Source organism: Anas platyrhynchos, chromosome 23, assembly GCF_047663525.1.
Source record: "Anas platyrhynchos isolate ZD024472 breed Pekin duck chromosome 23, IASCAAS_PekinDuck_T2T, whole genome shotgun sequence".
Classification (NCBI taxonomy): Eukaryota; Metazoa; Chordata; class Aves; order Anseriformes; family Anatidae; genus Anas; species Anas platyrhynchos.
The window spans coordinates 7655848-7678405 of record NC_092609.1 but is presented as its reverse complement, the minus strand read 5'-3'; the positions used below and the strand labels follow the sequence as shown (position 1 = coordinate 7678405).

At 43.2% G+C, this 22558-nt stretch overlaps 1 pseudogene; it reads right to left on the bottom strand.

The window, feature by feature from the left end:
* Nucleotides 1-1582: 1582 nt before the first annotated feature.
* On the bottom strand, nucleotides 1583-13386 carry LOC139998591 (cysteine protease ATG4A-like; annotated as a pseudogene).
* Nucleotides 13387-22558: the final 9172 nt, after the last annotated feature.

Here is a 22558-nt window from a genome sequence, read left to right as displayed (position 1 = left end):
GCGGCTTACACAGTAAACTGCTGAAATTACAGCTATAACCATGGAGCACAGCTGCCGATCAACACAAGACCACCAATCGCTCACATTTCTAAACTGCTCGTCACAATTCTTCCGTATGTAGGCTGTGATGCTGCTCATTTCTTAAGCACCCATCCATTTCTTCTCTTCCCAGACCCTCAAGGTGTCCTGGTCAAACCACCTCCCTTCCTCTTGCCCCATCTGGCTCTCCCACCTTCCTTTTCCCTCAAGGCTCAACTTTTTTTTTTTTTTTTCAGCATAGGAGCTCCATAGAAGCTGCTGCTGCCCACCTCCGAGTTGACTAGGGCTGAACTACTGAAAAAGAAAAGAAAATCTATAAATAAGAGTGAGAGATGGTGAATACCTAACCATCTCTTAAAAGCAGGATTTTAAGAGAATAAGTAATTGATAAATGGAGTTAAGATCGGAGGGAAAAAAGTCCACTGTTGCAATCAATAGAGTTAAGAAGTTTTTCAAGTACATTAGGAACAAAAATTAGAGTAATGACACAGATCTGATACGGGATGGGTATTGCTTCAGTGAGAAATGATGGAAAAAAACACAACACAACACATGTGTATGTGTTGTTGGGTATTTGTAAAAAAAAAAAGAAACAAAAAAACAGGTTAATGAAAACTGCATGCTCAATTAGATGATTGTTTTGTTGTCATTGGTATGGAATTGTGGGCTTTACAACACAATATGTGTTATATATATATATTATATATGTTTTATATATGTTTTAATAAAATAAGGAAATGATATTTTTTTTCTACGTTTGTGGTTTCCAAACTGTAGTTAATAAACATTAAACAAGATGCAATAGGATCTCGTTAACTCTTTTGTTTGAAAAAACAGTGGCCCTGATCGAGAGGTGCAAGTGAGAGGAGACAATATTCAGTATTTCTCTATGTTGTCATTTATTGGTGAAGATGAAAGTCTGCAGTTCATGTTCATTACACTAGCATGACAACATGACCACAAGGGGGACTGTCTGGTAGTGAAAAGGAACTTCAGCATGGATTAAAAATCTTTGCCTTTCTTTATTCTGAACTGTTTTTCTTATGGCTGCTAGAGAGAGATTCTCTGCCTTAGAAATAAAACTGCCCAGGCTGTTCTGATAAACCTGTAGGGTTAAGGCACTTCTACCAAAACAGATTTCAAAAGGCAAGAAGTCAAAAAGCAACAATTCAGTAATCTGTGTACGCTTCTATATTAAGTTTTAAGATCACCTGGTTTATATTTAGTTCACACAAATTAACCAAACATAGCAGCATACAACCTAAGAAAAGCTTAAGAAATTTATTAGATGCACAGATAAAGTGCTGTAACAGAGAAACTTGTGTAAATCTATTCTAAAATAAATAAGGTACAGTTAAACCACCTTTGACTCGTTTTAACTCGGAAAGAAATAACCTAAGTTTTAATCATTTGAATTTTAAGGTCAAGGTGAAATATACCATAACTATAACAGTGGTTGTGATCTGTAGCAACTATTTGAGGCTCCTGTTCCTCTTGAGGTCTCCCAGAAACAGGAAGGCTATTGCAAAATATATCCATTAGACATAGTTCCTTTTACAGAAACATTTTTGTAATAAAGTCTGGTTGCTCAAATACATGTTAAAATATTTAACAAGGAAACAATTTTCTCCTGATCCAGTCAATCTTTTAAACAAGACAATGTATTTTTCCTATGACGCAGCCCACAGGAGGGAACAGAAGTAAACATCCTCCTGAACTGAAGACTGTTTTGCTTGAAGAACTAAACTATTGCATTATTATATGAGAGCAAGAAATATCCATTTGGGTTATCCCTTTCTCCAAACATGGTGCCCAGTGATACATGTATTTTTGCCTTAATCTCAAAGGCCCGTTTGTCTCCACGTAAGGTACGTTAAAAAGAGATTCCCTTTAAGCATCTTATCACAAGATCTCTTACTGCCTTTCCATCCGGGGAAGCTTGTGTGTTAAACTGCCCTTGGAGTTTTGGATGCTACTAGATTTCTGTGCTCTGTTATCCATAATTTCAGGCACTTCGGGGCTAACATGGCTGTTTAAGTCAATGCAATAATACTACCAATATATTCAACACTCAGAAGAGTCACCACAGTTTCCTTCACACACTCAGGATTTCAAATTCTTCTTCCAATTCAAATAGCTTGTCAGTAGATTCAATGAGTTCTGTAAAAAAAGATAAAGAAAAAAATGCTTCTAAAGACATGCCTGATTTTGTTCACTTAAAAAAAAAACTTTGAAAGACGCATTCCAGAAAAGTACTTTGGAAGAGTGAAAAAAAAAATCTGTGCTAGCAATTGTATGGCTTGTTTGGATACATGCCTGCTATATATTGCTTGACACTCACAAAGGATAGTTATTCTACCTGTGATTATTCTTTTATTTGCTAACGAGGAACATAACATTGCACAATTAGGCTTTTAATCGGTGCCTTACCTGCTCCTGTGGTTGTCACTTCTGGTTTTGTTGGAGGTATGAAAGGAGGCCAGTGTGGCGGGTGCTTCTGGACCAGCTCAAACATCCGTAGACTCTGCTGCTTTAGAATCTCCTGAGGACAGAATGCTTTCATTTTAAAAGCTGGCTCGGGAGACGCTTCAAACACAAAACGTGTCTGCTTAATTGAAAGTGTTTTTTAATTACGCATGTCCATCAGGAAAAAAAAGTCTTTATACAGACATACTGTGAAATCCAAGCACCATGGTCTCTGTAATACATCCCTAGTTAAAACACATCTGGAAGACAGATCTCTTGAACTGTACTACAAATTATCAGTCTTATCATCTTTTGATATCAGCTTTGATATCTGCAAACCTGTAATTTTGTTTAGAGGTAGCAAGCACACTAGGAATGTACAATATTTTCTGCTTTTTAAAACAAAGTTGCTTGCATAGAACTCTCCTCAAGTTTTCTGTTGATCAATAGCACAAAAGACAGATCTATCAGCTCCTCCAAAGGGGAAAAAAAAAAAAAAAACGCATCAGATTTTGAAGGACAGGTTTTGGTCAGGAAAAAAGGTGTTCCTGAAGCCAAACGCTATTCCTCTTCAAAGAGAAGTTACCTTCTGTCCTGTATTTCAGTTATTTACAAACTGTTTTCCTTAGATGATTTTTTTTTTTTTAAATAAATGCCCTGAGAGGTTGATGGTACTTTACATTCAGACGTCTGGTGCTTAGCTTAACAGCTGCATGCAGAAACATCCTCAAGTCTGTTTCCTGTGGCAGCCAGCACCTTCTGTTCTCCCTAGATCAGCAGGAGCTAGAGGCCTGCAGCACTTACAGAATCAGATCTTTAAGATAGCAGGGACTAACAGTCATAATTAGAACACGCAATCTATTATGTCAAACAATAAAAAAGGATCAGGAAGCAAATCATTGATACATCACTACAATATGGCAGTTAAACCTTAGTCATTTAGTGAGAATTAGAAGTTAAAAGCAAGTGTCACCCAGTAACACCTTCAAGTGTGGATGTTTACACCCATTTTCCAACTGGCAGGGTTTGTGGCTGGTAAAGTGCTGAACAATTTCCAATTAGCAATTCGGTAGTATTGCCTTACCCTGATGCTTTAATGCATTCTTCTCTATGGCTCATACAATTTGTATACAAAGGAAAATGCAAAGGAAAATTTTACAAAAAACAGACAATAAAAACCAGACTTTATAAAGAACAAATCGAGATGCTAAGTTCCCACTCTTACCTTTTGTACAAGACTACACCGGTTATCAAAATCACATTCTTCTTTGCAAAAGAAGCCCTTAGGGGAAAAAACAAACACACAGAGTTTTACCTTTGCAGATGGTAGGTATGTGGTACCAGCAGGTAAGGCGGTTTGACCTCTGATACAGTAACGCCCTGTACGATCAGTAGATATAAGACTCCAAATATGTGGCAGCTCTAGGGAGAGAACCCACGGGGAGAACAAGGCCCTGCAAACCCCTAACGAAATAGTCAAGCAAAAAATAGCAGCAGCTCCTGTGTGCTCCTCCATGGAGCGCCACCCAGTTCCTACAGTCCAGGTATCAGCAGAAGCTGAAAACTTGTAGATGATGGACCACCTAAGGAACATTTCCATTCTGGTATCTATACTGAAAATATTTGCTCTTCATTATGATTTTGTCTGTCTCGTTGCATCATGCCACATTTTGCACAGTTACGTAGTTAAGTATTAAAACAAAACAAAACAAAAAAACTTTCTAAAAAGCAGCAGTATTAAAAAACAGGTATGTGAATGAATGACAGATACCGGTATCTTTACAGATTGTTTAAAGCTTTAGAAACACATCCCACTGGTGACAACTGCCAATCACCCAATCACAGGATACTGGCATGGGATCAGATCCAATTTTTTCAAATACCACACTACCCCCATGACATTTTGGGTGAATTACAAATAATACATTTGTATTTGTAATTTGGGGTGAAATACAATAATTCCACTTAAACATTTTCAACTTATGATAGAAAGTAAGTTTAAGTAACTTGTCTAGAGGTGACCAAACATAAAGTAGTGATAGAATAAAACACGTAAACCTGTTTCAGTTCCTTGCTCTGACCATTATAATGCCTCTTGAAAGAAGTAAAAGCTGCTCAGTAAAGAAAACAAAGCGAGCTCCCTACAGTACAGACAGCTCCCCACTTGCCCTAAGATTCTCCATGTAGTTATGTACAAACTACTATGTGTTGATCACAGAAGACAGCTTTGTGATCTTGGTTCTGTTCAAGGAGATGCATTGCTGCCCTTACCAATGTAGAGAGACATTACTTTGAGATAAAGTACATGCATTCAAGATTTCCTGACACTTACTAAAGCTACTGAAGGGTCCAAATTCATGATCTTCATTCTATGTGGGGCTTCCTGGCAGGGGAAACTCTCATCGTCAACCGTGCCATTTTCTTCTGAATCTACAAAGCTTTGAGTGGTGTGAGGGTCCAGATAGATCAGCTCATTGCCTGGATGGGTAAAAGCCGTATGTTAAAAATAAGCAAGTGACATTAATAAGCACTTGGTCCAGAACTGTAAAATAGAAATTAGATTGCCATCTGTATTGGGTCTGGCTGGAATGTTAACTTTCCCAGCAGCAGCCCATACAGTGCCGTACTCTGCAGTTGTAGCTGGAACAGCAGTGTTATCACACCAGTGTTGTGTCTGCTGCTGAGCAGCAGTGGCACAGTATTAGGCCTTTCTCTAACCCTCTTAGGGGGTGGGCAAAAGGTGAGGAGAGAAACATCACTAGGGCAGCTGGCCTAAACCAATCAAAGGGATATTCCATACCATGTGATGTCACACTCAGCAATAAAAGGTGGAAACAGGAAGAAGAGGGGAGGGGTGGGCTCTCGTTTGGAAGACGTCGGTCCTCCTCTCGAACACCGGCTGCGTGCGTTGAGGCCTTGCTTCAAGGACGTGGTCAATCATCGCTCATTTGTGGGAAGTAGAGAGTAATTTCTTTCCTCTGCACTTCCATATAGCCTTCATTTATTTTGTTTGTTTGTTTTCCTCCCTTCTTTTTATTTTCCTTTTTTCCCCTCCCTTTCCCCTTTCCCTTTTTATTTTCCCCTTAGTTAAATTGTTAGTTCATGGTAGTCTTTATTTAATTATTATAATTATTTCCCTTCAATTAAACTATCCTTATCTCAACCCGTGAGTTGTTCTTTGCTTTACTTCTCCCCCTCCTCATCTAAAGGAGGGGGAGTGAGAGAGCGGTTGTGGGGTTTAGCTGCCCAGTACGGTAAAACCACCACACCATCGCAGTCAGTATAATCTAGACTTTCCAGCTAGGGATTCTTTAAGAGAATCGGAAGGTTTAGACACAGCGTTTCCCACAGGGTATTTAGTATAACTTCCTATTGTCACCTATTACTGTAATTTTCTGGTTGGTTATGTTCTATCTTTGTCACATACTTTTATTTTTCCATGTGAGATCCAGTACTTTTTTTTTTTTTTTTTTTAAATCTCAAGTGTTGTAAACACTAACATTTGACAGATTAAAAGGTACAGGATGTTCACAGATGCAATCTGTAATCCCATTAGGCATTCATTCAGAAATTGGAACAAAAAAGCCTAACTAAAACAGGTTAGGTTTTACAAAAGGACAAAATAGGGTTGCAAAATTTTGGCCCAAAGTGGGGTGAAATCTGAAGGAATGCATTTTAAATTAATTAGAGCAATACTTAATAACAGAAGGTATGCAAAAGGTGAAAAAGATACTGCTATCAGAAACAGTTTTGAAATACAAGAAAATAAAAGTGACATTTGACCAATACACTTGTCAAATGCTATCAGCTATTCTCAGTATGTTGCTCTTGTTGATGTCATCACTTATTTTTACACCTAGCTTTGCTGTTAACTTTCTGCTCCTGTTAAGGATCATCTCATACTGTTTCTAAACTCTTTTAGATATGCTTCTTCATTTATTTTATTCTATTCTCATCTTTCTTTACTTCTAGAGGTTCACGCTTAGACCCCTTACTATTTCCCCTTCAAAAAATGTTCTCTTTTGATCATCTGCACATTTGGAATAAGTTTCTTTTTTCCTTACCTAAAAATCCTATGAAATAATAGGCATTATTTGGTTTCCCTCCTAATGCTCCCAAAGACTGTGGCATCTTAAAGCATTCCTAGGAGTTCAAAAGGAATAAAGGAAATTGTAATTCATTTCTTTACTGACATCACACATACCCAAACTTATTTGACAGTAACGAGCAATGAATTGAAAGAAAACCTTACTTTAAATGCATCAATATATACGGGATTTATGTGATTTATCCCTAGTCGTAGAGGTATAATAAGCAAGAGGGCTTTCCAGCCTGTGCAGAGTCCTCCTGCCTTCTTGCTTCGGCCAAGAGCACTTCTGTGCAAATGTGCACTGCTGTGGGACGCGCTGCTGCTCTGAGGAGGGCACCAGCACATTTTTTCTGCGGGAATAAAACTAGAAATCAGTCAACGCACAGAGGAACACAAAGCAGATCTTCCTCTCAGTAGTGAATTAAGCTAGTTTGCCAGGGATCTTTATAGGGCACCCAAGACAAAACGAGCCGGGCATGGCAATTACAGCTATTTAGTAGAAGTAATTCTAGCAGACAGTATGTGCTGGCACGTCCAAGTGAGACGTTAGATCAATGATTGGGGGATGACAATTTAAGACTGCAGTGACATGTCCTATTAATGTTATTAATAGTGTCAAGCTTTGCCTATAAAACGCCAGAGAAATGAAATGGCAGCAATGATGACAGTAGAAATTCTTCAAGGAGCTCTTCACATCCAGTGATGTGAGCACGAAGTTGGCATCAGGGATCAAAAAAACACAACTGAGTTTGTATGTCCTTCTTCCCTCTTCTTACCCTTGCAAGACAAACCCATGGCCCCCCAAGTATTTGTTCATGTTTAGATACATGCTGGCAAATGGAGTCAAATCAGAAACTGTTACCAGAAAACTGATGAGGTGTCACTTCCTGATGTCTTCAATGACCACCGTATTGCCCATAGATACATAAACTGCTAATGAATTCCATTCATCAAATAAAGCAAGCTTCCTAGAAAACATTAAGGTACTAATTAATATAAACTAGTTGGATCAAAAGGGTAGCTTTACACTCAGAACCATTTATTTATTTTTTTTTTCTTAAGAAAAAACATCCTTTCTGCATTTTTTAAAGTCTCCATGTAAGAAAAAGAAAACTTTAAACATTAAATGTTTAATATCTTTAGAAAAATAGGTACTGAGTGGTACCAGGAAAAACATATGCGCTGCACCATGTGCAAACTGTTTTGTCTTACTGCTAAGTGCAGTGACAGTAACAGTTCAACTACATCAAGTTTATTACTTTTTATTGCACTCGACAGTCTCTGCAATGGGTTCTTGCCCAATTGTGTCTTTTCTCATCTGGAAAAGAAAAAAATTCCTATGCCAGTTTTGCAGATTACTTTTTGCTTAAGAAATTCCACTGAATTCAGTGGAATTACTTCTGCCTGAGCCTGCGTGCACAGCAGAAATGGGGCGTTAAAAGCTAAATCAGCTAAGGGTTTGGGGCACCAAAACTTCAGTGGGAGACAGCAGCACACAGTTTTATGTCCACTTCTGCAAAATCCAAACCTTTGGGGAAGGGAGCTACACTCTTAAGCTGCACTGGCAGAATTAGCTGTTTCAAATAAGCCAGAAAGAAATGGGGGTGAGCGTTTCACCATGAAAAACTTGGCCATGAAAGATCTGGAGTCCAGGGCATGCTTCAGCTCCCCTCCCTCTTCAGATCATGTGCCTGTTCCAGGGTGTCAAAGACTTGCTGCTGAGCTCGCAGGACCTGTAGCCTAGCCCCTGCCTGAGGTAAGACACCTCCACGTACCCCTGGAGAACTGAGCAGCCTCAGTTCCTTTCAGTGTGGCTCCCAGACTATGAGGAGCTGCCCATCTTTATCCAGTAGCCTTGCTGGCAGAACTGCTGCTCAGAAAGGGAGGAATTGCAGCTCAGTTCCCTCCTCAGCCGAGATGGCTTCTCTCTGATGTTTCACACCACCACTCCGACCTACACGGTGGCACTCTCGACCTGCCAGAGCTGTGCCACTGTGCAGAAAGGAATATACATCTGTGGTGTGACTGGTGAGGGCATGCAGACGGCATAGCAGGAGACTTTCCTGCAGTTTCTTCTCCTCAGGCTCTTCCTTTATTAAAATTTAGAGGTCACCCATTCCCAACTCAGTACCTGCACACCGAGCTGTGGCATGACATTCCATGCTGCACTTGTAAATAGATGGCAAGTACATTCCTGACTGTGGGACAGGGGGAGATGCAGCCTTCAAAACTCTGCCTGGGCCTTCTCTTGGCTGCCCCAGGGGAGTACGTTCTGAATGAGACTGGTATGATCTCACTTACTTTAGTACTTGAGCAACTGTATTTGGTCCAAACCATTCTCCAATTGACTTCCCCTCTCCAACACCCACCTGTGCTGTTTTCACAGTGAAAAAAAGACACACGTACACAAAATCAAAGAAAAATGAGACCATAAAGAATGTGGGAACAATATACAGTAAATACCGTGACTGTCAAACATTCTAGAGTAACTGCAATCTGTACTTAGCAATAACATTTTCTCAATCTATGCTCTTTTCAAAACTTAGGGAGTGCCAGTTTCTTTAATAAACAAAAGGCTTCTAAACTATAACGAGAATTACAAGTTAACAAATGTTAGTGCCCTTTATTACAAATTACAGCAATAAGCTACAAGACTGTCTATTCTAACATTACTGACTCTGGTACCCAAGGCTTACAGAGTTTATCAAGAGCTAGATTCTAGTACATGGCTTTATTTAGGTCTCAGGGAATGTTTCTGTACTACTAGTCTTTGCGCCCATCTGCATACCTTTTTATTTTTATATAAGCATACACATTGTCTTCACATCCACTTTTTAAAATTATGAATTAACATACTGCAAATTAGTGATTCAACACAGTAGAAATTTCAGTGGAAAAAACCTGAAAGTTTATGTTTGTTCTTACCCATCTGGTGGACTGAATAACAGCAAGCCTTCCTGTCGAGAAAGCATCGTAGGATTCCGTGATATTCTTCTGGTTGTTTTTTGTGTTTTTCCCATTGCCAATCTGAAAGGAAAAATTGATAGAGAATAAAAAATGGTGACGTTTTCATTACACTGATCAAATGTCTAGACAGCAGAAAGCTTTATAATGAGATGTTAAAAGACATTTCAATTCATCTCGAATATTTACATTTTGTGTAGAGCTCCTAGAATTCCAAGCTTGTTATTTATCATCAAGCTGCCCTTTATCATCATAGGCTAGATTGTAAAAACAGGGAAAATAAAACAAAACAAAAACATCAACTGCAAACATATTCTGACGGATCATGCTGCGTGTTGATAGCCATTCCAGTATCTCTGAGCTTCCAAGATTATTTAAAAGTACAGGCTGTGTTTAGACCTTGTTGGATTTCTAAGCACCCATTAAATAACAACATAAGATCCATACAGAAAGTCCAAACACTCCACTGGCAGCATCCTGGGATGTGACATGCATGCTTAAGAGCTTGCACCAGGGGGGTTTGGACCTCGTGCTGCTGACAAGTGAGTAGTGAAGAGAAGGGTAAGAGCACTGTCCCACGGTGGCAGGTTTTCCCTTGGCCTCAACTTGGGTGTTACACTAAAAGGTTTATAAAATAATGGCGACAGGATTCCCCATTTGTTCTCCTTCTATGCCTATTTCTCTGCTTCAGGCTGGGATGATTTCACCCAGCTGAATATGAATTGATTCATTAGGAACTGTTACCAGGGCATCAAAGAAAGTCTCACTAATAAATTCAGGGTTTGTGCTTTTAATGGAGTACTTACGAAGAAGCGTCTGCAGACAATACCGAAGTTCCCTCAGGACCAGCACTCACCTCTCCCTAAGTGTCTGCAGATCAGTGCTTGGGCCAGCATCATCTGCCCGCATCGCAGCATACATCCCCAGCCAGCGTCCGACGAAGGACCCGTGCCTCCTGTTAGGAAAGTTCAGCACAATCAGTGCAGGCTTTCAACTGGGTGCAGCACCACAGAGGACATTTCAGAGTGCTAGAAAACAGATAGGGCTGCTGAAGCCTCCATGAACTGTCCTACAGATAAAAGGCACAGAGCAAGACTTTGGTTCCATGCTGTTGGTCTAATTCTAATCTCTGCATTGCACAAATAAACAAAATTCATTTATTCCTTGTGGAGCTGACTTACTCTTTTCATTCTTCAAGCAGCATTCACAAACCATTTACTGCATGCTATACAACATGATCACCTGTTTACATACAGACATAAATAAACACTGATTTTAATAATCTTCATGTTTGGATAAACAGTTAAAATGATGCTCAAAATGCGCTAATACTCTAGAAATATTTTCCCAGCCTACGATGCCATCACTTATCTTGCTATTTAATTTAGAACAATGCAGCAAATCTGCAGTACACTCACCACTAGGCAAAAACTTTCTTCTATACGTAAGCCACGTTAAACCACAGTAAACCACACGTGAACACACCTTGGCTTATTGTCTGACTTTGGCTTATGGTGCGTCTGTTGCTGTGTCCAGCACAGTGCAGCCCCTAAATTGCTACCAAAACCTTGCCACAAACCTCAATCCCCCTGTTAAAAGAGACCCTCTTGTTTGTTGCCCTTCTTTCGACACTCTCTAACAGGTTTATGTCTTTTTCTTATACTGCGGAGCCCAAAACTGCACTCAGTACTCAGTACATGGAATACCAACAGAGACTGCCTGGCATTTTCTCTTCTCTGCAGAAACTCTGTTGCTAACACTGTCCAGAAATCACCACTGTCACAGACAGTAGTAGCATTCCCTCCTCCCACAGTTTGTTCTTCCCCCCCAAGACTTAGACACCATCCAGAAAAAGAAGGATAATAATACTAAAAGAAGGATAATAATAATAATAAAGTAAAATAAAATTAAAATAAAAATTAAAATAAAAAATAAATAAAATAAAATAAAATTATAATAAAATATTTTAATTATATATATATATATAAATTATTCTAAATATTCTATTATTCTATATAAAAAATTCTATATAAAATATATAGAATTGCTGGGTTTCTGCTTTCTCCTACATCCTATCAGACCACAACATGACAGTTGTCTTTCTTTTACGTTCTTTTACACCTGGATCGTTCTCACTTTTATGAGTGTGGGGTTTTCCTTCTTTCTCCCTTTACCTTCCTCCCTCCCTTGTTGCCGACGGAAGGAAGACACAGACGCTCAATATGAGTGAACAGTGAACTTCAACTTTAATGGATAGCTCAGTCGCCTTTTATCTAGTTTGAACATAATCAACTCAGACATATTGCAGAAACTAAGCTCAGGATTGGTTAACACTTCCCCGGGCTTTTCAGTCTGGTCCTCCTTCTTTTGGCTACCTGTCCCGCCTTAGGGACTTTCCCTGATCGCCCAAGGGCATCGTGTCCTTGAGCCTGATTGGCTCTCAGCCAGCTGCATACCTGCCAAGGCTCATGTGAGTTGAGTTCGGTGCTTCACTAGCCCATTGTCTCCAAACTGCTCAACATCCACATGTCCTACCTCACTTAACGATTCCTCCACACTCCCTCCCTTCCTCCATTCCTTCCTTCCTTCCTTCCTTCCTTCCTTCCTTCCTTCCTTCCTTCCTTCCTTCCTTCCTTCCTTCCTTCCTTCCTTCCTTCCTTCCTTCCTTCCTTCCTTCCTTCCTTCCTTCCTTCCTTCCTTCCTTCCTTCCCTCCTTTCGTTCTGTCTGTCTGTCTGTCTGTCTCTCTTTCTGTCCAGCACTGATTTTATGGCTACGTGTGCATATCCACAGTGTAGAGTTTTCTCCGTTCCGTTTCTTCCCTGAGTCTTGCCCCTCTTCCCTGCAACTGAACAGCATTGCCTTGATCAAGGAAGTGGCAACATGCGGCTTACACAGTAACCTGCTGAAATTACAGCTATAACCATGGAGCACAGCTGCCGATCAACACAAGACCACCAATCGCTCACATTTCTAAACTGCTCGTCACAATTCTTCCGTATGTAGGCTGTGATGCTGCTCATTTCTTAAGCACCCATCCATTTCTTCTCTTCCCAGACCCTCAAGGTGTCCTGGTCAAACCACCTCCCTTCCTCTTGCCCCATCTGGCTCTCCCACCTTCCTTTTCCCTCAAGGCTCAACTTTTTTTTTTTTTTTTTCCAGCATAGGAGCTCCATAGAAGCTGCTGCTGCCCACCTCCGAGTTGACTAGGGCTGAACTACTGAAAAAGAAAAGAAAATCTATAAATAAGAGTGAGAGATGGTGAATACCTAACCATCTCTTAAAAGCAGGATTTTAAGAGAATAAGTAATTGATAAATGGAGTTAAGATCGGAGGGAAAAAAGTCCACTGTTGCAATCAATAGAGTTAAGAAGTTTTTCAAGTACATTAGGAACAAAAATTAGAGTAATGACACAGATCTGATACGGGATGGGTATTGCTTCAGTGAGAAATGATGGAAAAAAACACAACACAACACATGTGTATGTGTTGTTGGGTATTTGTAAAAAAAAAAAGAAACAAAAAAACAGGTTAATGAAAACTGCATGCTCAATTAGATGATTTTTTGTGTTGTCAATGGTAGGGAATTGTGGGCTTTACAACACAATATGTGTTATATATATAAAATTTAACAATATTTATATGTTATTATATTATAAATTATAAATATTGTTATTTATTATAATAATATTCAGGAATATTCAGCTGTCAGGAATATTCAGCTCTTCTGCCATGGATCCTGCACAGGTTTCAAAGAATATCTGCTCCACCATGGAGCATCTACTTCTCCTCCTCCTATCACCTTGATGTTCCCTCTATTGTTCCTCATTCTTTTTGTTCTCCCCAGCTCTCTCCATCCAATATTTTCTGTGCATTCTTAGAGGCAGCACACCTTGGCTTATTGTCTGACTTTGGCTTATGGTGCGTCTGTTGCTGTGTCCAGCACAGTGCAGCCCCTATATTGCTACCAAAACCTTGCCACAAACCTCAATCCCCCTGTTAAAAGAGACCCTCTTGTTTGTTGCCCTTCTTTCGACACTCTCTAACAGGTTTATGTCTTCTTCTTATACTGCGGAGCCCAAAACTGCACTCAGTACTCAGTACATGGAATACCAACAGAGACTGCCTGGCATTTTCTCTTCTCTGCAGAAGCTCTGTTGCTAACACTGTCCAGAAATCACCACTGTCACAGACAGTAGTAGCATTCCCTCCTCCCACAGTTTGTTCTTCCCCCCAAGACTTAGACACCACCCAGAAAAAGAAGAATAATAATACAAATAAAATAAAATAAAATAAAATAAAATAAAATAAAATAAAATAAAATAAAATAAAATAAAATAAAATAAAATAGTCAAAAGCCATCAGGAAGGCAGTGGTGCAGACTGTGGAGAGCCTGGGTTCAAATCCTTCTTCTGTGAGGCTCTGAACCTATATCCCACCACAATCTCTCTGCTAATGTATGGCAGGGAAAGGAGGAAGAAAGAACATATCTCCTGCACTTTCCATTTATTGTTGACTGACAATTCTGTAGAGTTATAAAGCCTCAATCAGTGAGATACAGGGTTCTTCTCACATTGTCTCACTGTGCCCTAAGCGGAACAGCTCTAATCTAATAGATGCTTCACCACAAAATCATGAGTCATCTGCAGTTTTGAACTTTTCTGGGATCAAGTCCCTTCAGATGGTTGAGGAATCTGCTCCAGCACCTATGTAAACTGGTGCTCTACTAAGCTAGTGAGTGAACAAGAGAGAAATCCTCTGCTAGATGACTTGACAAATTGGGTCTGAAAATAGTGTTGAGGCAGAATAGTCCACGATTTTTGCCTTGGGTGCACAGAGGGATTGGGTGTTGTAGACTTCTTTTATTCTTCATTAAGATAAACATTTTCAAAAATGTGCTTGTTCAACCTTGCTCCCACTGTGTGCATGGGAGGGAGATAACTGAAAGTGGGGAGCGTTGCTTGGATCCTGCAAGTGGCTGAGGTCCAGTGGGGTTGGAGGCTTTCTTCCTCCTTTTGGAAATGCAAAGCAACCCTGCACCTCCCCTGCACTTGCAGAAGGATCATGACAGCCCAAAGCACAGCGGCTTTGTAATTGCTGCACACACTTCGATCGGATTTACGTGGCAAGGGTTTGGTAGCAGGGGCCTGCAGGGATGGCGTCTGTGAGAACAGTCCAGACAACAGCCAGCTCCAGATAGCTCCAAAAGGGCCCCGGCGCTTGCCAGAGCTGAGCCAATAAGCGATGTTGTTTGCACCTCTGGGAGAGCAGATGTAAGCAGGGGGAAATACTGCTGCACAACAGAAGCTGGAAGAGCAAGGAGTGAGAAGCAGCCCTGCAGCCCCCAAGGTGAGTGCAGCAGGAGGCAGGAGGTGCTCCAGGCTCACAGCAGCACTTCCCCTGCGGGCTGTGCAGGGAGAGGCCCCTGGTGGAGCAGGCTGTCCCCCTGCACCCATGGGTCCCCCATGGAGCAGATCTCCACGCTGCTGCCCCCCTGTGGGTGGAGGAGCCCCCGGTGGAGCAGGTGGCTGTGGCCTGGAGGAGGCTGCGGCCTGTGGAGAGCCCCCGCAGGAGCAGGCCCCGGGCCGCAGCTGCAGCCATGGAGAGGAGCCCCCGCAGGAGCAGGGGGGCTGGGGGGAGCTGCCGCCCAGCCGTGGGGGACCCGTGCTGGAGCAGTTTGCTCCTGGGGGATGGATGGATGGATGGAGCCCGTGGGACGGAGCCGTGTGGGAGCAGTGCTTGAGGAGCTGCTGCCTGTGGGCAGCCCGTGTGGGATCAGCTGGGGAAGGGCGGCATCCCATGGGAGGGACCCCACGGGGAGCAGGGGCAGGGAGGGACCCTGAGGGTCACTCTGCTGAGTCTGCTTTGCCCGTCACGATACTTGTTGAGCCATCGCCCTGTCCTTATCTCAGCCCTGGAGCCCTTTGCATCGTATTTTCTCCCCCTTTCCCTTTGAGGAGGGGGAGTGAGAGAGTGGCCGTGGTGGAACTCGGCTGCCCACCCGCTTCGAACCACCGCAGTTGCAAAGTCCTGGGAAAGATTTCTTTCAAGAAATTAAACAAGGTGTTTAACAAAGAAATGCAGAGTTTCCTTTTGAAGGCTTCCTGGAGAATTGGGCTTCTTTCCTATTCCCAGCTCAGAGGAAGGGAATTGTTGATTTCACCTTCTTTTTTCTGACATGGAAATCAAAGGTGAACTGCTCTACAAGGACGGGCAACGTCTCAGAATCAAGCTCTTTTGCTCTGTAGTCCTTTCTCAAGGAAAAGATTGATCACACACCTTCCACAGATGTAGGGGAGCAGAGAATAATTTGGGAACTACTCTAATTCAAGTCAGTTTGGGCATAGTGGTACTTCCCTAGCTGTTTCTGAGACAGACGCATTAGCAACAGAGAGTGTTGTGCCGTCACTGGGAGGCGCCTGCGGTGATGACTTCAGAAACAGAACTGAATTGTGTCACCACAGCACTTTGGCAACAGCTGCCTCTGTGCACGTTTAGCTGGGAGGCACAGAGAAGGGTGCTGGATGCGATGAAAGCACGTGAGGATTTGTGGATCTCCCCTTGAGGTGCACAGAGAGGGACCATGCCCTTCTGTAAGTGTTTTGATGCTTGGCTGAGGAAAAAAATGTGGTTTTGTTGTGAATGCTTCATTGTAGTATTCTGTAGTTTGTGTCAAGTCCTTACAGAAGCCTCAAGGTTGGTACTTTGCTCAATGATGGAGCTGCACAGAGTGAGAACAGACCCAATGTACGGGTGAGGGCCTCTGCACGTTCTCTTCTTCCTACAGATGATCAACAAATAAGGGGAGACAGAGAAGAGTGTGCTGTGGTCCTCCCATAGACCGCAAGTACTGAAGCATAAACAAGAGGCTTAAGAGTCCCCCTGTCATGTTAAAATTCAGGCAGCAATGGACTTCCTCACACGGACTGGCCTGTCGACTAGTGTCTCAGGCTGTGGCGTATGAAGATGCACTCCATCTGCTTTCAGGGTAGCAACGGCAGTGGGCAAGCTGCCTGACCTTAACATTTGACATTTCATTTCTCACCTGAGTTTTGGTGGTTCTCCACGATTCATTCTTGGTCTAGAAAAAAAAAAAAAGTGAATTTGGATCAAAATAAAAGGATAAAAGGATTTCCTTTCCATTAATTACATGTTCTTACCTTTGTAACAGATTTGGTTATTGACTTAGAAGGCAAATATCTGGCCAGACTGCAAGACTTGTGCTCGCAGCGTGGGACAGCTCTCGTAAAGGTGATTCAGGGCAGTTTCTGGAAAACAAGACATCAGATCTCCCAAACAGCTTTCTTTGTGCTAATGTAGGAAGGGTGAGTAAGTGTAAATGTAAGAGCCCAGATACCGTAAGAAGCAGAAAGTGTGAAGGAAACTTCCTTCTGGCTGATACTGCTCCATATCTAGTTGTCAAGTATGAAGAGAGCAGTGCTAAGTTTCTTGGGGAGAGGTAAAAAAGAAGAGACTGGGAGATTGTAAAAGGAAAAAGTGGGATTCCCTATTTCAGGAAATCCTAGGAACTGGAAATAGAGATTGGAAGAGTGCTTTAAGCCAAGACAGACATGTTTTAAAACTAAAACCTAGGAGTTGAATGAACCAAGAAATGAATCCCTTTTGATTATGCAGTTGCGTCCAGTGTTATCTTGGGAAATATGGTTTCCACATAAAACGTATCTGGGGCTTGAAGTTCTCCTAAGGCCCTTCTCTGTGTATTCCCTACTGTTTGGTAAGCGCTGAGGTCACACTGCAGACAGCAGCACGTCCTCTCCCCACTACTTAGCTGTCTGTTCTCACAACACGTCTAGGAACAGAATGGCTTGGACACAACTGCGCCTAGGACCGAGTTCATTCAAGCTGCTGGACGAGGTAAAAGCTCTGGACAAGCGAAGGGGAGGGAGGGATGGGTGGACATACAATATGATCACTTTAATCTCATTTCTCTAAGAATCCTGGCTGAGAAAACAAAACAAAACAGAATCAAAACGAACAGAACAGAACAGAACAGAACAAATGAAGCAAGCAGCTAGCTTGCTGGAGACATTGTCTGGGAAGCAGTGAAAACACTTGCAAACAAAAACACGTCAAAGGACTAACTCTTTGAGCTTAATTCTAATCCAACAGCATAACCTCAAAGTCCTGTTTCTGTTCGTAACAGGCTGGTCCAGTAACATGTCCCATTGGATGACTTTGCAGCATAGATGTCAGGAATGCAGCTTGGGATCCCCTCCTTCTACTCAGAGTTCACTTTGAAGGGATGAGCAAGTAATTCTTCCTGGGTTGACGGAAATCTAAAGTCTGTTTTCTAACACTCTTGCAGACGCTTCTCTGTCCATCGGCCTGTCCTGCCAACTCTGGTGTGAGTGTGAAGTTGTGGCAAGAGGGATTTCCCATTCCTATTTGACCTGATGGACACCAGCTTTCCTCGGAAATGGCTGATGTTGCTGAGGAGGCAGCAGTATCAAAGGCCTTGCTGATGAAGGTACAACCAGCTGGGGAGGCTTTGGCATTTCTGCACAACGCTGCTCCCTGACTGTCACTCCAGACTCAGATTCGGAAAGAAGCAAAGCAAGCTAGAGGAAAACTGGATGTCCTGGTAATTTTCTTTTTCTTTTATTTCTTCATTCTTCACTTGTAAGAAAATCTAAATCTTAACCCTTTGTTTGAAAACACGGCTTTATGGAAATGCTTATGGGTGTGCTCCTTCACCTTGTGTGGAACCTGCTTCACCTCGCTTCAGCTATAGGACACCTATGCTCCAATTTATGCTTCCCATGATAAAGCGGTGTTCTTTCGGTGTTCTTTTCTGTGATGCTTGCAGGCGAGGTTGAAAAGAGTTGTCAGTAGGATTCTTCGTTTCCTTTGCAGTATCCAAAGCTCCGTATTACCGTGGATCTTCTCCTCTGATCTGGAAAGCTTCACAGGCCAAAAGAGAATTGAGATGAAGAAGGAAATAGAGAATGCTGACCAATATTGCCAAGTACCACCCGTAAGTTTTGTGAAAGAATCCGGTGCATTTCTGTAGTGGTAGAAAGTTCATAAAATCATCGTCGTGCACTTGAAGGCAAGCAATGCTGTAAAAATGAAGAATGCAAGGCCCTGCTTAAGGACAATCTTCAGGCTGCTTCTAGATCAACAGCTTATTTGCTTCTTCCACAACCTCATCTCCGCTTGCTTAGAAGTTGTGAAGGTCGGAAGCACACTCCGTCTTTTTCATCCCCTCTGTGTATCTTTTCCCTGACAGCAACTTCTGTCTTGGCTCTTCACATCCAGCCAGAGCAGTTGCTTTGCCTCCGCAACCTGCAGGCTGACCTCTCATGTGTACCTGTGCTGGACTGAGGGTAATGCTTGTAACGCACACAGATGCTGCATTCACTGTGACTTTTAGAAAAGAAAGCAAGAAGCTAACCTGCACAGCAGACTCTTAGGTTTCTGTATCTCTCTCTCTCTCTCTCTCTCTCTCTCTCTCTCTCTATCTGCATATATATTTCAGTACTTATTTACTTCTTTAAAGATACCTTAAATAGAATAGATACTTTAAGAAAGCTTACTTGTTCTTCCCCTTTCCTTGTTTTGAACGTTTGCTTTTCTAACCAATCCTTAATGTTACAACATTGGATTGATGCAGTACTCAGTCCTTAGAAGTTCTCAAAGCACATCAGTGATTTCTCTATTTCTCAACCTTTCCATCTTCATTGAGATCTCTCATCTGAATTTAGGTAGGAGGTGAAGAAGAACACTGCAAGCAGCTGAAGGCGTATCAGACACATGCTTCTGCTAGGAAGTCATTCCGAGTGATTCCACGGTGTACTTTAGACAGGTTTGCTCTGGTCCTCTGGACTCAGCATCCCCAAGGGATATTTCAAAGCTCTCGGAAGGACCCGTCATTATCTCTGACACTGCAGCCTCCAGTAGGAAGGGGTAGATATTCCTTGCCCTTGTGCAAAGGAACTACTCAGTTAGCTGTTTCTAACCCAAATCTCGTTGTTGTCTTCTATTGACAGACACCACCCGGCTAGCCAAGCTAAACCACTGAAAATGGAAGGAGTGGGACATCTTGCAAAGCCTGCTGCTGCTTCTAAGCAGAAGTGCGCTGTAGGTGGGGACACAGCAAGAGGAAACGTCCAGGCCACGGTGGAACTGCAAGGCACCTGTCTGAGCCACACAACGAAGTCAGCGATTCCCAGTTGGAGACTGTTGCTCGACCAGTGACACAGCAGCTGGAGCGCTTCTGGTTGCTGCTGATGGGTTCCCGTGAATCAGCCAGGGATAGGAGCTATGAGAACGACTGAAGCGATTTGAAGTTACCCGAAAGAAAGAAGAGAGGAGAGAAGAAGACAAGAGGGGAGGGAAGGGGAGGGAATAAAAGGAAGGGAGGGGAGGGGAGGGGAGGGGAGGGGAGGGGAGGGGAGGGGAGGGTAGGATAGGATAGGATAGGATAGGATAGGATAGGATAGGATAGGATAGGATAGGATAGGATAGGATAGGATAGGATAGGGTAGGATAGGATAGGATAGGGTAGGATAGGATAGGATAGGATAGGATAGGATAGGATAGGATAGGATAGGATAGGATAGGGTAGGGTAGGGTAGGGTAGGGTAGGGTAGGGTAGGGTAGGGTAGGGTAGGGTAGGGTAGGGTAGGGTAGCATAGCATAGCATAGCATAGCATAGCATAGCATAGCATAGCATAGCATAGCATAGCATAGTGTAGCATGTTAGAGGGGAGGGGAGCATAGGAGAGTATAGGGTAGTGTAGGGGATCGGAGTTTAGGGGAGTGTAGGGTAGGATATGGGAGGGGAGTGTAGGAGAGTGTAGGGGAGGGGGGCATAGGGTAATGTAGGGTAGTGTAGCGAACGGGAGTTTAGGGTAGGATAGGGGAGGGGAGTGTAGGAGTGTGTAGGGTAGTATAGGGGAGGGGAGTGTAGCAGAGTATAGGGACAGGGAGCATAGGAGAGGGGGTGTAGGGGAGGGGAGGAGACGGGAGGGGAGGGGAGGGGATGGGGGGGAGGGTAGGATAGGATAGGATAGGATAGGATAGGATAGGATAGGATAGGATAGGATAGGATAGGATAGGATAGGGTAGGGTAGGGTAGGGTAGGGTAGGGTAGGGTAGGGTAGGGTAGGGTAGGGTAGGGTAGGGTAGGGTAGGGTAGGGTAGGTTAGGGTAGGGTAGGGTAGGGTAGGGTAGGGTAGTGTAGCGTGTTAGAGGGGAGGGGAGCATAGGAGAGTATAGGGTAGTGTAGGGGATCGGAGTTTAGGGGAGTGTAGGGTAGGATACGGGAGGGGAGTGTAGGAGAGTGTAGGGGAGGGGGCCATAGGGTAATGTAGGGTAGTGTAGCGAACGGGAGTTTTCGGTAGGATAGGGGAGGGGAGTGTAGGAGTGTGTAGGGTAGTATAGGGGAGGGGAGTGTAGCAGAGTATAGGGACAGGGAGCATAGGGGAGGGGGTGTAGGGTAGGGGAGGAGACGGGAGGGGAGGGGAGGGGATGGGGGGGAGGGGAGGCAAAAGTGGGGAGAGGAGGCAAAAGAGGGGAGGGGAGGGGAGGGGAGGGGAGGGGAGGGGAGGGGAGGGGAGGGGAGGGGAGGGGAGGGGAGGGGAGGGGAGGGGAGGGGAGGGGAGGGGAGGGGAGGGGAGGGGAGGGGAGGGGAGGGGAGGGGAGGGGAGTGCTACCATAAATAAAATTGCTATATACATGTCATTTTGGATCTGGAGCCAAATCTTTGTGTACATGTCCTCTCCGTAGCCCCACGTGCTGACCACCCACCCGAATCTATCATACTGTTGGTCAGAAAGAACAGGGAGCATAGGGGAGGGCAGGGGAGTGGAGGGAAGGGAAAAGAGGGGATGGGAGGGGTGGGGAGCGCTACCATCAATAAAATTGCCAAATACGATGAAGGAGCAGCAGAGCCTGCAACCTCCAGTCCCCAACATCCTCCAACCACCCCCCACTGCTCCGTGGGAAATAGATAGAAGAATCAAGACTGAGGTTTAGCCTGGGATGGAGGTAGTGTGGCGAGGTGGTTTTCTGTTTGGTTGGTTGGTTGGTTGGTTGGTTTTAAAGTTTTTAAATTCTCACTGTCCTACTTTGTGATCAGTTGGCAATAAATTCAATTACTCTTCCCCAAGCCAAGTCTGTTTTGTCCATGAAGCCATCTTCCAGTCCTGAAATAAGAAAGGAAACAGACCTGCAAGCAACTGTTACACAAGTGCAGGAAGAGTGACAAAGGAGGGTTTTGAGGCATGAAGTTCCTGCAAGGATGCTCTGCTCTTTCCTCACTTCAGTATGAAAAGCACGGCACTAGTGGGTGGTCTGTGGTGGTAGTTGTTTTTTTGTTGTTTGTTTGTTTGTTTGTTGTTTTGTCAGCTCCACCCCACAGTATTTTGCTTGTTCTACTTGTTTTGGTGTGCCCCCATTCCCTCCCTCAAGGTAAAACATCCCTAGGGGCCATAACTTGCTGTTAGCAAACAAGATCTTGCAAAAGAGTGAAGTTAACATGGCACCACCTGCACTGGTGTATAAATAGTTCAAATATTTTCCCTCACTTTCCTGTAACTTTCCTGTAAATTGCTGGTCAGGAGATAACAAGTGGAGAAATTTAGGATAAGAGAGAGAAAGTTGTGTTTCCTATTGCCCTGGAGTTTCTGTTGGTCTGGCCACGGAAATGGAGTACTCAAAATCCTCAGGACACTCAGTTTATACCAGATTTATCCTAAAACTGCAGTATTTCTAGGCCCTTGGGATTCTTATCAATTAAAACATACTTTTTCACGCACAGAAGATGCAAAAAAGTGCGCCTACTGCAGTATGCAGACAGAGCCAGTCCTGTCTCTTGATTCCTTCTGCCTTCTGCCTGAAGAGCAGCAGACAATCGAGTTCTTGTCTTCAGTAGCTACGGCCTTAACCAACTGTGCAGTCTGTCCATTCATACACAGAGGAGGAAAAATAGCGTGGAATAACTCCTCTCCTTTGTGCTAACAGAGGAGGGTACAGCT